Source organism: Lichenostomus cassidix, chromosome 4, assembly GCF_008360975.1.
Source record: "Lichenostomus cassidix isolate B80296 chromosome 4, HeHo_3.0, whole genome shotgun sequence".
In the NCBI taxonomy this organism is placed as follows: domain Eukaryota; kingdom Metazoa; phylum Chordata; class Aves; order Passeriformes; family Meliphagidae; genus Lichenostomus; species Lichenostomus cassidix.
In genome coordinates, this window is record NC_139484.1 from 17,242,034 (window position 1) to 17,256,939 (window position 14,906).

The 14,906-nt window shown below is 39.5% G+C and overlaps 1 long non-coding RNA gene across 2 annotated transcripts in view; it reads right to left on the minus strand.

The window, feature by feature from the left end:
- Nucleotides 1-322: 322 nt before the first annotated feature.
- LOC146437954 (uncharacterized) overlaps nucleotides 323-14,906 on the minus strand; it is a 56,858-nt gene continuing 42,274 nt past the window's right edge. Inside the window, exons 5-7 of one of the 2 annotated variants that reach the window (XR_014851998.1) lie at nucleotides 6,057-6,143; nucleotides 1,695-2,010; nucleotides 323-714 (exon numbers count right to left, since the gene is read on the minus strand). This is a non-coding gene — a long non-coding RNA (uncharacterized LOC146437954). Of the gene's footprint in view, nucleotides 2,011-6,056; nucleotides 6,144-14,906 lie in introns of both variants that reach the window. The other variant, XR_014851999.1, reaches the window with a different exon arrangement.

A 14,906-nucleotide genomic window follows, 5' to 3' on the forward strand; every position in this document is an offset into this window, starting at 1 on the left:
CTGGGAAAAGGGCTCCTAGGGGTGGGCTGGGATTGGGAGCAGAGACCAAGTCCTGTGTGTTTGGGCTTGGAAACTGAGATTGACTCATCTGTTTCTGAGCAGGGGGGCAGGAGTGGGAGGAAGGGTGTTGGGTTCCAGGCAGGCAGGATGTGGGCAGGCTACAGAGACCCCTCCCAGGTGGGGGTTCAGTCATGTTGGTCCCCAAAGTATGAGAGGCCAGTATGCATCAGCCTGAACTCGACGTCTGAAAGCATCTCTTGGGGAAAAGACACTGTTTCACACTGTTTTTGTGTGTCCAACTCTTTATTCATTGTGTGTCCAACAGCTGGAATAGTCATTAAGTCATTAGTTCACATTCAGACAATGCACAATTACGGCAGCTCATATTCCTAGGACAGTGATTGATTTATGACCGTGTCAAAACCCACATTGCCATAATGAGCAGAAACTTTAATTAGCTGAAGGACAGGCAGGGCTGTCCCCAGCCAGGAGCAGAGCAGGCAGCAGCATTGTCATCTGCACAAGCAGCCTGGCTTCTTCCTCAGAGGTTCAGGGAACTCTGGGAGAGTCTCTCCCCATCTCCTTTCAAGGGTAGAAATGATGTGTCCCAGTGCTTCCATGGTTTCTGCTTGGCAATTTCTGGGGGCAGTGTCACTGGCCCCACTGTCCTCACTCACCACAGAGGAACCCAGGGCTGAACCAGCTCCTCCATCCCTGGAAAAAAAGGCACTTTTCCAGGAAGCAGACAAACAGCACCTTCAACTTGATATGTTACACTTATACAATATTTTCTGCGCTTATTAACTAATTATTATGTGTTTTAACAATCAGACAATATTTATAAACTAGTAATTTGTTATTATTTATATACTTGTAAGTTGATTATTCAACACATACTCAATATTAAACTATGCTACTTATAATCAAGTGATGGCAGCAATGTATTTACAACCATGTCAAGAGTCCCCCTGGCACCAGAGCACACAGGAGCTGCATTCCCACCCCCAGGAAGGTGGTAGGAGCCTAGCAGGGTCACTGGCAGTTGCCCAGCACAGGCCTTTTGCCTCTGCATCAGGCACATATGCAAAATATGCAGGGATACGAGTGGTGTGTTTCATTTTTATAGGTACAGTTGCCCTTACCAGTGTGACTTACCAGTATCATTAAAATTAAGAAGTTTAGTAAAGCAACAAGAAATAGCAGTAACCCTGTTAGTTCTAAGCTTTTCAGTGCACAGTTTCACATTTAGCAAACTTAAAAGCTGACTGAAACTAAGACTATTGGGTAGTGTAAGATATTGGTGCATCCATCAACACGATATAGAAACTTTAGGGAGGTGCAGGCTGTGACAAATGCCATTCAAATGGTTACTCCACTGCAGAATGAACTGCTACAGCATTTTTACAGGTATAAGTGCGAGGGTGAAGCTGGGTATGTGAGTAGAATACATGAGAGCTCCTCTGCTAATTCTAATTAGTAATGATGGCCTGTTGCAGAGGCTAATCACAATAATGAGAACCAGATAACAGCCCAGGAAGCCCAGTTAAAAAAGTAGAAAAAGACTGCAAGTTCAAAAAACTAATAGTATTTTTAATTGGAAAACCCCCTCCAACAACACAAAAACAGCTTCCTAAATCACGAAACAAATGGAGACACTGACAAAGAGTTCAACTTTCAGGAACAGATGGTCTTACAAAGTGATTCAGTAAGTCTCCATCAACTGCTAGGAAAATATTCCAAACCCAAGCACTTTCCATAACCTTGGTGGGGCTCTCTGGTTTGTTGTAGAGGATTACAATCTACAAGACAACATTTTAAAAGAAGTAGCTGAGCCTAGCCCTCATAAGATATTGAAGCTTATAAAGTATTGTGAAGAAAATTTTACCGGCCAAACCCAATGAAATAGTGGAGGACAATAACATCTGTCTGTGACTCTGGCTTAATTGTTGCATCTGTTTTCTGAGGTTTACACTATGGCACAGGATTGTGAGTCTTGGGTTAAAACCTTTCCTGTGGAGGAAAAAAAGATGACAAAAATCCGAGCCTAAATGTAGTAACTACAACTTTAAAGTATAAACTTTATCTCTTTGTTATAGGCAAGAGATGAAACCGCAAAATCACAAACTGGGTGAACAGTTGTTTAAGAATAGTATCTAATAAACTGAATAAAATAAATAACCCACTATGGACTATGCTGTTAACATCTGACTCCTATGGAGGAAGATGTTCTGGGCTGGGTAACTGAGGTAGTCATTAACACCAGTTTCATGTAATTTTTAAATGTCTTCCAAAATTATCACAGGAGAGCAAGTAGTTAATCCCCCCCTATAAATATTAACAGGTACTTGCTGTCTAACTTTAATTATTTCAATTACATATTTATATGAGGAAGAAAAAGCACAACACTTAGTTCATGACCATGACTGAATTATAGGAAAGAAGAAAATAAGGTATAAATTCAAGGGTCTCTCAGAGTCCATGAATGAGAAACTGTTTTCTGCCCACTGTTAAATATGTTCAAAATGACCTGATCATAAGTATATTTATGTACAAATTGTAAAGAATGTATGTAAGTTTCTCTAGATATAATTATGTGTATTGGCAAATGATACTTGAGCTGGAAGAAACAAGTAATTCAATTAAGGCCAAATGTTTCCCACATGCAATCTGGTAAAGTATAATTTGTTATCATTAAGCTATCTTTGTAACTTCAGAATTGAGAACTATACTTTCATGTCTTTCAGAAAAATATTACAGAAATTAATGGTCCTTAAATAGGTAAAAGGAGGAGGTAAAAACAGATTAAAAGCAATACTTGGCAGACAGAAGAGGTTCCTCAATTAAAGATGTCAAAAAATCTAAATGTGTGGTATGTGGGCATGTAACTTTATGGGAAAGTGTTATGAAATGACTAACCAGGAGATTGTAAAAACATGAAATTATTCTATTCCTTTTCTGTATGCTGGCTGTTATTTTCCCATTCTTTGAGCAAGATAGTCACTAAAATATGTAGTGTGTCATCTTTGCAGTAGGATCTGTTTGAAGATGCCACCCACAGGGCACCTGTGTGGGTAGAGAAGAGACTCCACCAGTGGCTGAACCTGTGGTAATCTGTGAACAGAAGGGGAGCAGCCAGCACTGTGCCCCTGGGGATAAAACAAGTCACTCTGGGTTAATCACTGTGCCAAAATGTTGAGAGAAACTGATAGGGAGATTGAGCAGGGCCTCATGAAACTAAGATGTTTTTCAAAAGCCTGAGTAGCTGGCTTCCAGCTTACGAAGATGTCTTTAACAGCATGAGTTCAGGTCTGGTTTGTAAGCCTGAAGTCAGAATAATATAGTTGGAGAGACCTGAGTATGGCTGGCACAGGTCACAGGTTAGAAAACACTAAATAGAACCATTCCACCTAAAGAGTTTTTGATACACTGAATCTCCAGCAGCCCAGAAACTCAAATAAGAAGACCTGATACTGACCAAAAATCCCAGGGCCAAGATTACCTGGCAGTCCTGACAAATATGAAATGAGGCAGGACTTCTTCCTGTCTGAGCCTCAACAAATTTCTTTTTGGAGTGTGGATGAACTGTAAGAAATCTGCCACAAAACCAAACCAAACAAAAAGCCTTCACTTGCATAATGCCTATTTTGGATATAATCAAAGGACTAAAAATGAGAATTTCTATAGACTCTTTTCTCAGGGGTTCCCTTCAGCTTTCTGGATATAAAGGATGGTCTTCAAACTCTCAGGCTCAGGAAAACCTCCTTAAGGCTTTTGCATATAAAAATGTTTCTCAAGTTAATTTGAAAAGGAAGTGTCAAGAATATTTCAAAGCAGACTCTTGGTTATTAGAGCAACTGCCAACATTTTTGAATTCCATTTTTTGTTTGGCAGGCCCATGAGTATTCCTGAGCCAGGTTTCCTTCTTGGTAAAATAAAACTATTCACTGAAGCCTACAGATGAACTTCAGCTTCCTAGGAAGGTTGAGCAGATGGAGTGGTGGATGTAGACACTGCCTGTCCAACTGCAGATAAGAAGTTTATGGTGACCTGTTCCCATCCTTTGCTTTGAGGATCCCAAAAAAATAAACCTTGAGTTCAGAGAAAAAATTATGAGGTAGTAAGACTAACATATTTTGGCTGAAATTCCCATTCATTACATGAACTTCCCAGTTCTCCTGTCACATAGGCTATAGTCAGTCAGATCCTGCCTACCTTCAAACACATTTAGGATCAGTATTTCAATTTCAATAAGTAGTTAAAATTCTATCTATTCACTCTATCAAACTCGTAAATGTGTTTGATATTCATTCTATGAAACACATCCATCACCCTGTCTTCATAGTAGAACCTTTTTGGGCCAAACTACCAGCAAGATTTCTTTTCTTATTTTTACTACCTTAAAATAATACCCCCAAAGGATAACTCAAGGAGCTAGTCAGAATCCTATTTCTTAAATGTTTACTGTTATTAGGCTTAGCTATTTCTCTCATCCCCCCAAAATCTCAGACAGGCAGTGGGCTACCTCTCCAGAAAAACAGTTGCCTCCCGCAGGTCATGTTTCCCATCTGCCAGCCCTGTGACAGTAAGCATCCAGGTTTAGGCAAAATTAATGTCTAAACTATTTCTAGGTATTACCCTGGTTCAGGGTATATGCAAAATCACAAGATGACATGTTTGTAGTAACCAACTCTGTGGTTTCCCCTTCTCCTGCAAAACAATACCCAATCACACTCTCATTTTGAAGAATGCAAGTCAGGATCTATATTTAACTCCTCTCCCATGTGTCCATATGGTGGCATTACCAATTTAGTGTGTAATTACAGAGGTCACCTAACTTGTCTACACCAATTATTTTTCCTTTTGTTTTTGTGCACCACTTTAAAACTCTCTTGATTTTGCTGTGTGAGATATGACACTGAAGGAATTTGCTATAATTTGCTCTTTCTGGAGGGATTTTTGTGAATCTTCTGGTTTACAAAGGCAACTGTTTTCCGGTGTGAGAGACCTGAACAAGATGTTGAACCTGAACAAGATGTTGAACTTTGATGACAGGCTGCTACAATGAGCTTATGACTTGCAGGGTATTGTGGCAGTTGAATTCTGAAAGTTAGGGGATTTTCTTGTTAGCAAAACTTTCTTTCTTGTCTGACATGTGGGTTCTGTGGATTTGGTGCCAAAGACGTTGAGTTGAACTCTCAGAAGGACTTAAGCATTACTGGTAGAATTTTTTTCTCCTAATCATTTAAGTGTCTAAATTCTGTTTTTGAAGTGATTTAGGCCAGAGTCAGGGAAGTATTTTAGAATCCAAAGTTATAAAGTAGCTCAGTAGACGGATTATCAAAACAGCTCATAAATGCTTTCAAATCTGCACCATGGGACCATTTAGAAGAAATGGACTTGCCAACACCCTTGAGTTCCCTATGGTTTTCAAAAATTAAAGAGTTCCTAAGTGAGGAAGGGGTTATTTGAATATAAAGTTAATTTCAAAGCACTGAACAAACACAAACTTCCTCTAGAAGCAGCAGAATATGGTTGTGATTTGAAAAGGGGAGGGGGAATGTGGTTTGTTTTTTACATACATATGAATACTTTAATGCAAAATATAAATGAATTTCTTTAAAATAGATAATCCAGCCTCTATTACTCACTTCTCTGAGTGGTACAAGATCCAGCAAAACCATGCCCATGTATTTTTAGTCACCCTGGGATTAATTCCCTGGCAGGTCTTTGTTTACAGTGCTATATTTACATGGAACAGCCATATGGAATAGGGATATTCCCCCTGAGAGCTGCTCTGCTTTCCTCAAAGCAACAGAGGGAAGGAGTGCTTTGAATGCCTCCCACATTTCCACCTCCCTCTGAATTCCATCCCAGTTGCAAAGGCCACAGCTACCCCAGTGCAACCCCTCTGCTTCTCCCAGCTCACAGGGGTCAGCATTGCTGTGTCTGGCCAGGAATGCCCCTGACACAAACCTCAGCTCACATCTCTGCTGAAGTATGGTCTACATCTTGGCCCATCACTCACTTTCTGCTACTAGGAGGTGTAAACCACTCACATGTGTGTCGTTCCATTCACCTGGGGGAAGCCACTTGTTTCAAGGTGTGTTTATTGGCCTTCCCATCATTGAGAGTACTGTCATTTCCTAGGGCAGAAGACAAAAATAAATTAAATGTATCAGTGATGAACATGGTATCTTCTGAAACTGCTGATCTTCATTCTACATATCTAAATTTTAAAAAATAACTGCTATTTGCTCTTCCCCAAACTCCTGTGAAGCTCTGATCTCTGAGCCCCCTTTGATCTCATTTGCAGGCTTGGTATCCAGGAAGGGTTTCTTTCATTCTTTCCTGACTGCAAATACAAGGTCAGAGACCCTTCTAGCCATCTCATTTCCAGAGAGGCAAAACTAGTCAGACCAGACTTTTGGAAGACCCCCATAAATATTTTAGTCTTGTTTTGAGGAGTCCAGCTCTTCAGTATAATGTCTGGCAACTTCAGCTTCTCTTAAATGGGTGTAGAATAGCCAACCACAACACCAGCAACATTTACAAGACCTTTGCTAAAATACTGCCATTCATGGCTGTGCAGTGACTGCCTGGGTGGATCACCACAGATATCATAATTGCTGGGGAGATGATGAGCATAACATGGACCCTGTGGATTTTTTTTTTTACCACTGCATTTTTCTATGCAGGATTCAGGTGTTATTAGTAAGCAAAGTGGAAGGCAACTGGGCAGCTCTGGATTCTTCTCATTAAATATAGCAAGATGAGAAGGAAAGCCTCCGTGTGAACTGTCCCTTTGTTGTGGCACCAGGACGACAAGTGCACTCGACTGTCTTGTTCCTGCAGAGAAACCCATGGAGCAGCACAATGAGACAAGTGTCTGCAATTGCCTAAAAGAATACAGGTAGTCCAGACTAGTGGCTGATTTTTTTCTGCTGTTGTCACCCTGCCTGTATGTAATGCTGGGGTGCAGAGATGTATCATCCACAGTCACAGGACGTATTGTACATTTTAGAAAAAGGTTCCTCACACAGAAATTTCCCCCCCCTACTTTGCCAAGATGAGAATTGCCAGCCAAATGTTCAATCTCGTTCTAAAAAGCCTGACATCTGACCCTGTTGAAAATTTAACAGGTTTTTTTTTCCAAGTTATGCTGAACTGCATAATAGAGGGGACATTGTCAAAAGTTGCCATAGAAATGGGGAAAGAAAGCAAGAAATATAACAAAGAAAGATAACAGATGTCACTGGGTCATGTGAGGTCATAAAACCGTATCCTGGTGAGCAGGATGAAGTGACCTTAGCCCTCACAGGACTCAGACAACTTAGAGAAATACAGAACAAACGTCTGAAAATCCCTGAAATGCAAGAAGTGAGTTTGATTCTTCAGAAAACAGACCAACACTGCAAATACTCCCAGATCCAGCTGCCTTCAGTAAGGCTTCCCAGTGCAGAACCCCTCAAAGAACATTAACTGTGATTTACCTGCCTGAAATACAGCTAATTTGCTTGGTATAAATGGGCTTCAAAGGTATTATTCCCATTCAGGTGAACAGACAGAATTACTCTGAGCTGGCTACATGTGGAGTTTGGAGACCCTTCTCTAGTCAGCCAAGCCTTAACTTTATGTTGACCATAAAGTTTGTAAAGTGGTTCCTCCTCAAGCAGTTGCTACAGAGTAAATACTTAACATAAAGAATGACTTCTAAGCTGCTCTGCAGGTGACTTTGCAGATGACTGAAGTGATTCCTGCATGATTCACAGAACTTCTTGGCACTGGGTGCTTCATATTCCTTCAAGTCACCAAATCTGCAGGATAAACTTGTTTCCTTTTTGTGCTCTGCTTGGACCACTGCAGGCCACCAGCTTGTAGGCAAATTCCTTTAGAACTCTCAAGATATTTCTCAGTCCTCTAGAGATATGAAGGGAAAGGAAATGTTTTCTGGGAGTCCATATGACCTGTTGGCAGGTCTTCAGCCTGTTGGATGATTTGGGTTGTGGAAAAAGGAGTGGGGAAAGCTTATTGCAAATGAAGAAGCAGTCTGCAGAAGCTGACTTTAGTCACTGCACTTCCTTAACAGCTGTCGAGGATGCCAAGAACAACTCTGGGACTTTGGAAGGGCAGGTTTTCAGTGTCAGGCTCAAAAAGAGAAACATTCTGTCAAACCAATGGCAGCAGACACTGGAAATGAAGTTGGAAGGAATGACTTGGTTTGGGCATTTTGTGTACAGAATGCCTGGGTCTGCCCTTCAGCCAGTATGGGGATGAGACTGCTGAACCCCAGTAGATGCTGTGGGTCCTGAGACAGGGAGTACCAGCAGAAGACATGAGACAGTAATGTGACAGCTAGAGTGATCTATCTGCTACTGCAGGAACAGGCCAGCCAGCTGTGATTTCAACATAACCATCCAGTACTGCCAAATGATGGATCAATATAAATTTCCTCTCACCAGAGACAGAAAGATAAAAATAAGAAAGGAGCATTAGCACTTTCCACTTCCACTGCTATTAACAGCAAATAGGCATATATCATACTGGGTAAGATAACCCATGGAAGAAGAGAGGGTTCAGAAGTCACCTGTATGTCCTTCTTATCTCCAGTCCTAGTTTTTTTGCCATTCTCTAGTTATCAGGTTCTTTACCCTACCACATTTCAGAAAAAGTATTAAGCTATTTCCAAATTTAACTTGAAAATTAAAGCAAAGTAAAATGACACTGAGAAATCGTAAGTACTTTTGCTCCCAAATGTATTTCCCACAAGCAGATTTTACTGACTTAAATACTGTATACATGAATTCTGGCTATGTGATTTAATAAATGCCCCACAGATTGGTTTCATTTTGTTTGTTTTCCTCATAAAGGACTGTGCTGCCACTGCTTTCAGCTGAAGAGGATTTCAGCAATTTCAGTGCAGAGCTAAATAGAAAGCTGTTTCTTGCTGATAGCAGAAGATCTGTAGTCCTCTGTGAGCTCACCTGCAATTCAGATGAATGTCACATGCTCCTAGCACAAAGTAAAGCATTTTTTTTCTGTCAAAGAATGCTTTGGGAGAAAAAAAATGGTCATCTGGTAATACTACAGGGCTTTTTTGGAAAAAGAACCTTTCAGTTTGCCTTTATTCTTTTTTATGCAAGTGAAGGTCTAGAGAGGGAATGAGGTACAGGATGGTAACAATCTAGACATCTCAGGTTTGTCTGTCTGGGGTTTTTTTGGTTGTTTTTGCTGCTTTTCTTTTTGAGTTGTTTTGTTCTGTTTTGTTTTCTTTAAACAAATAATTCTGTCATTCAATTCCATATGACTGTTCCTTTCCAAATGTTCCTTTTCATCTTTAAAACATCTTAAAGCCTCAGTCAAACACCAAAGAAATATTAAGTGTAATAACTACGGAAAAAAACTAAAGAAAATTTGCTCTAAAATATTTTGGTTTACTAAGACTTTGTGTTTTGTATTTATTTTGTATCAATGTAAACCAGGGTTTTTATTTTTAATCCTGAGTAGCATGGTGTGGGTGTCTACCCTTCTGCTGCATGGCTACCCTTTTCCAAGCAGAGTTATTTAACTGACCCACAGGATCACAACTTAATTAACAAGCTATGTCAAAGTATAAGGAAACTCATTACTCTACTGACAATTAGCAGTACATTTTTCCATCTCTCCTGTTTACTGTAAGAGCAAGACAGGACCTGCAAACACATCTGCCTGAGTGGAACTCATCACAATAAATATCCAGAGCTACATGCAAAAGGAGGTTTGGGGACAAGGCATTTTGGTTTTGAGTCACTGAGAGGTCCTAATGACAGGCTGCTATCATGGCAGCCCCTTTAAGCTGAATCTGACATCCTTCTCTTGTCTAAACAACTGAGATTTTCAGCTGCTAGAAGTTGATGGACAATTAAGAATAAAAATGCAGAATCAGAACGCTCTGTAGTACTTTCATAATCATACAGCAAGACTGAGCTTTAAAAGGCCAAAATATCTGCAGAGAACAACAAACAATGCTGTCTGAATTTTTAGAGAATCTTAATGAAAGTGAGAAAGATCTTGCCCTCAGGAGAAGGAGAAAATGGGTGCTCAGCAAGAAGAGGCTGAGGCAATGTCAGTGGAGCAGAAAACATTTTGCTGCCTGCATTTTGCTCTGAAAATTTAGTACATTTGACAGGTCATTTTAACCATAGTTCCTCAAATCATTTTAATTTCTATTTTGTGAATACACAAGCACGAGTGCACATGACTGTTTCTATGTGTTGCATTCAAGATACCCTTACCAAAGGATTTTAAAGACATTTGTGGAAAACAGTGTTGAAAAGCAATTCTTTCCTCCCACAGTTAAAATTCACAAAACTGCACATGCTTCCCCTTAAACCACAGCTCCAGACAAGGACTAAGAAACACCTAAATCCAGACAACAGAAGTTACTTATGTGTGATTGATTCCCAGTCCTACATTTGCTTTAAGCGCAGATCAGTATAATCCAGGTGAGCAGAAAGGAAACACAAGGTGGAGAATTCTCAACTTTCTGTTCAGAGAGATATTTTCTATCTGTCTTTGATACCTCAGCAGCCCACAATCCTCTCCCTAAAGGGATTGAGAAGTGCAGTCCAGCTGCCTTGCAGAGAGCCTCATGCTCTCAAATCTCTCAAGCACTTTGGAAAAAAACTACCTACAGAAATATTAAGCCTTTGCATTTGAAACTTCTTCTTAAGAAATCTGAATGCTCACTTCCTATTAATTTTAATTCCTTTCAAATTCTCTGCAAAGCCAGAAAACTTCATCCCCCAGAGATCCTGAGTGGGGACAACTTTGCACACACAATCTCTTCTTAAAGCAATTTGTCAGCTGCCACAGACAAGCAGGAAGTACCTATGCTGCCATGACCTGCTTGGCTTTTCAGAGGCCTCTGATGCTGTAAGAACAACAGAAGTTACCAAACATTGAATATTTTAGAAAATCTCATCAGTTAAGTAATGACTAATGGGAGATAAGCATTTTTGGCATTTTCCTCTAGCTATGGGTGCTGATCTCCTGGGAAATTGATGCTGGAATACTTTAGAAATGGTTCTCCCCAACACATTGTTGCAGCACCCCCTCAGGTAGGTGCACAGCCATCCTCAGCTTCACCCTGATGGAACATCTGCGCCCTGCAGCATTACCCTTCTCAGCGGAGTCCTTTCACAAGACAGAGCAGAACCTCTATCCATGGTGCTGAATTAGGTGGAGAGAGCAGCATGCTGCAGGGAGACTTGCAGAAAACATTACAGAAAAAACAGAACTTAATAAAAACAAGGCCAAGAATTTTGGTACCCGATAGCCCAGTTGCAGTCAAACTGACAAAAATAATTTTGATACTTTATATGAATGACAAAAATAAACAAATATTCAGGAAATGTAGTAGCCAAGAGGCAAGGCTCAACCATCTAAACAATTGACAAACTGTGAAATAAGTTACCCTTTAACCTTTATCTCTATTTTATATGCTTTATAGCTATAATTTGCAGCAGAGATATAGTAGATTAATATGTCCTAGTTGTTGCTTGAAACGTAGCATTATCACTAGATAAAATTCATTTGAAAGGAGTCAATTAAGATTTTTAGAAATCATGCCCCAAAATTAAAGCTAGCTAAACATCTTCTGTTAAAAACCCCTCCAATTTGAGGAATTTTGTTGCCTAGGCAACTGGCTCACCGTCTATCTCTTCAGACCATGCTGGCTGCTTTAAATAGAAATACCATCCATTTAATGCACAGCTGATTTCTAGCAGAAGGTATATATGTGTAATGCACACCACCAGATCGTGTATTTGGTTTGCATTAGGAAGCTGATGTACTCATGTGGCACTTGCAGAGGGGAATATGAAGTGTAAATCTAGGGACAAGTGAATAAAAATGTAATGGTGCCGGGATAGCAGTAAAGCCTCATTAGCTGGGTGGGACTGTCAGCTCACGGAGAGCTTGGCATGCACAGAATTGTCCTGCTGATCTCATCACAGAGATGGAAGGAATAATTGAGCAGTGCTGGAGGGAGTGTGTACAGCAATTTCGCATTGCTTCATTATACCCAATTAGAAACTGGTCAAGCAAGTGAATCAAATGGCTTTATGTTGCCACTTGAAGAGCTACTGGCTAAAGACAGGATCATGCAGGTACGTAAAAAGATTTTCCAATCAAAAACACTCCTCTGATTCCAGAGCTATTGTTTTCTTCAGGAATTGGAAGTGCTAGCAAATGGTGTGGTGTTACACATTGTTGGATCCCTTGGCAAAGGCATCACTGGAAAACATCCTGACAGCAGCAAAGCACAGAAAAGTAGGAGGTGTTCAGAGTAAGGCTCAGTACCTTCTGTATAGCTGGGTACGACAGGTGATGATTTCTGTGAAGATATAAAAAATTTCCTGGGCAAAGCTGCCCAAAAGATGTAGAGTGTTGCATTACTAGGCAAACCAAAACAAAGCAAATTAAAAAAACCCAATCAAACCAAACCAAAGCAAACAAACAAATAACCCCTCCACTGTCCCCAAATCACACTCACTGCTTGGTTGCAATCTCGTCATTTCTAAATATCAGCAAGTTCACCTCCTGGAGAAGTTGGGACAGAGGGACTACAAGGCCTCGGAGAAGAGATTGGGCTGTAAGTAATCACAATAACTCATGGGACTTGTACTGATGGGCACCTCAACAGTCAAGCTGACAAGGGAGAATCAACTTTTGTGTGAGATTCTACCTGTCAAAGTAGACCCATGATCTTTGCAAATGTATCACTTAGTGAAGCGATGCTGAGATATTTGCTTCTCGGAAGGCACGTGTCTCCCTAGACCTTAGAATCACGGCCAAATCCCATGTGCTGCTTTTGCAAGGAAAGACTTTCCACATGAAAAGAGAAAGAAATGGCTAGCTCTGAGGGAGGAGAGAGTCCTTAGCCTAATTCTGCCTGATGTGGTTTTTAAATGGGAAACTCTAAGTTAGCTGTAGGAAGCCTTGTGTATCTTAGGAGATGTCAAGAGACTCCAAGCTTTTCTAGGCAGAATTAGGGACAAACTGCAGAGATGGTAACCCTGTGTGAGCACCAGTTAAATGCTAATACCTCACAAAAGTGATGACATTCCAGAAGTATTTACATTATTTTCTTGTATTTATTTGTATGTATTGTTATGTATTTGATGCCTGAGACTTGGATAATGCACAGTAGTTGCACAAGTATAAGTGGGCAGGCTTAGCTGCAAACATCATTCCAGCAATTAAGTAATTTCCCCAAATCTATAAATTCTACTTCAGAGTTGTTTGGGTGATAGTGCTGCATTGATTCTACCTTCTACAGAAAGCTTGCAAAGCAAATCAATAGAACTGTACATCTGGAGGCACAAAAAAAAAATAGAAAAAGGAAAAAAAAGAAAAAAGAAAAGAAAAATAAAAGAAATAAAAAAGAAAAGAAAGAAAAATGAAGAAAGAAGAAAGAAGAAAGAAGAAAGAAGAAAGGAGAAAGAAGAAAGGAGAAAGAAGAAAGAAGAAAGAAGAAAGAAGAAAGAAGAAAGAAGAAAGAAGAAAGAAGAAAGAAGAAAGAAGAAAGAAGAAAAGAAAGAAGAAGAAAGAAAGAAAAAAATGAAGAAGAAAATAAAAGAAAATAAAAAAGAAAAAAGAAAAAAAAAAGAAAAAAGAAAAAAGAATCACCTGCCATAAATACTGCTGTGCTAAAATAAAAGTTTCTTTGGGAACAAGATAATGCTAAGGCACTGATCTTTTAATTGAACTGATTTATTACCAATAGAAAAGGATTGTAAATGATGTTGACTTCACCTTTTGTATCTCCAAACACCATTATCTAACCATCTTTATTTTCCTTCTTGAAATTTTTTATTTGTTTATAAGCCTTATTTGCTAATAAACCCCATACGCTTCTAATAATTCTCCCATCCTGCACTGAAGGTAAGTAGCACAGACATAACGAATATTGAGAAATTTAGCAGAGGAAAATGACTAATTAGGTTATGACACACACATTGGTTAGGTAACTTATGATCCTCATAGTGCAGATATGCAAGGGTTTATTTCAAATACAGAAGATTTAAATTTCATTCCTTCTTTGCTATGAACTGAATTCTTCCACAGATTATTTATCAGCTGATTGAATCTTGTAGGGAGATGGAGGTGCTGACCTCTGTTTATTTACTCTATTTTGCTATTTAACTTTAGTTTGCTAGAAAAATCAACGACGAGGCTGTGACAGTTCACAGAGATGCAATTTGTCTATTGAACTTAGCTTGGCATCTGTTAGACACACAAAGAAACAAAAGAAACTGCATAAATATTCATCAGCAAAGAAGTCAACCACGATGCAGGATTTGAAGCATTATATGTTATTTTTATAATGATAAGAGTGATTCATCAGCCCTAATGATACCTCAGTACATTGCCTGACTGATCTTTTACTCATGTGCGTATAATTTATTTTTCCATTTCATGTCCTGCCTATCATTTGTTCCCAAAATATGGAAGTAGATTTACATAATAGAATTCTGCTCAGTAGTAGTGGACAGGTTGGAGTTTTTTCTTTCAGGTATTTCATTTGAATAAAGTCTATAATGTGACAAGTGGAAGATGGCACTGCCTTACAAACAGCTAATTGGGGGAGGAATTGTGGTGTAGGCATTAAGTAGCATGGACTAAGCTTTGAAATCTATCATCACCTCCCAAGGAAAAAAAAAAACTTTTTCAGCCTAGTTTCAAAAAACAGCTTTATTTGTCAATTCTGTTTATCCTTACAAATGAATCTTTTAATGACTTGTTTTTCTGGATCGTGTATCTGCCAGAAGACAGAGAAAAACTATCCTGTTTTACAAAAAGGCAGAGTTCAACTTAACGCCTTATCACCACAGCTGTCGCAGCTGGGATTTTTAACACATTGAGGA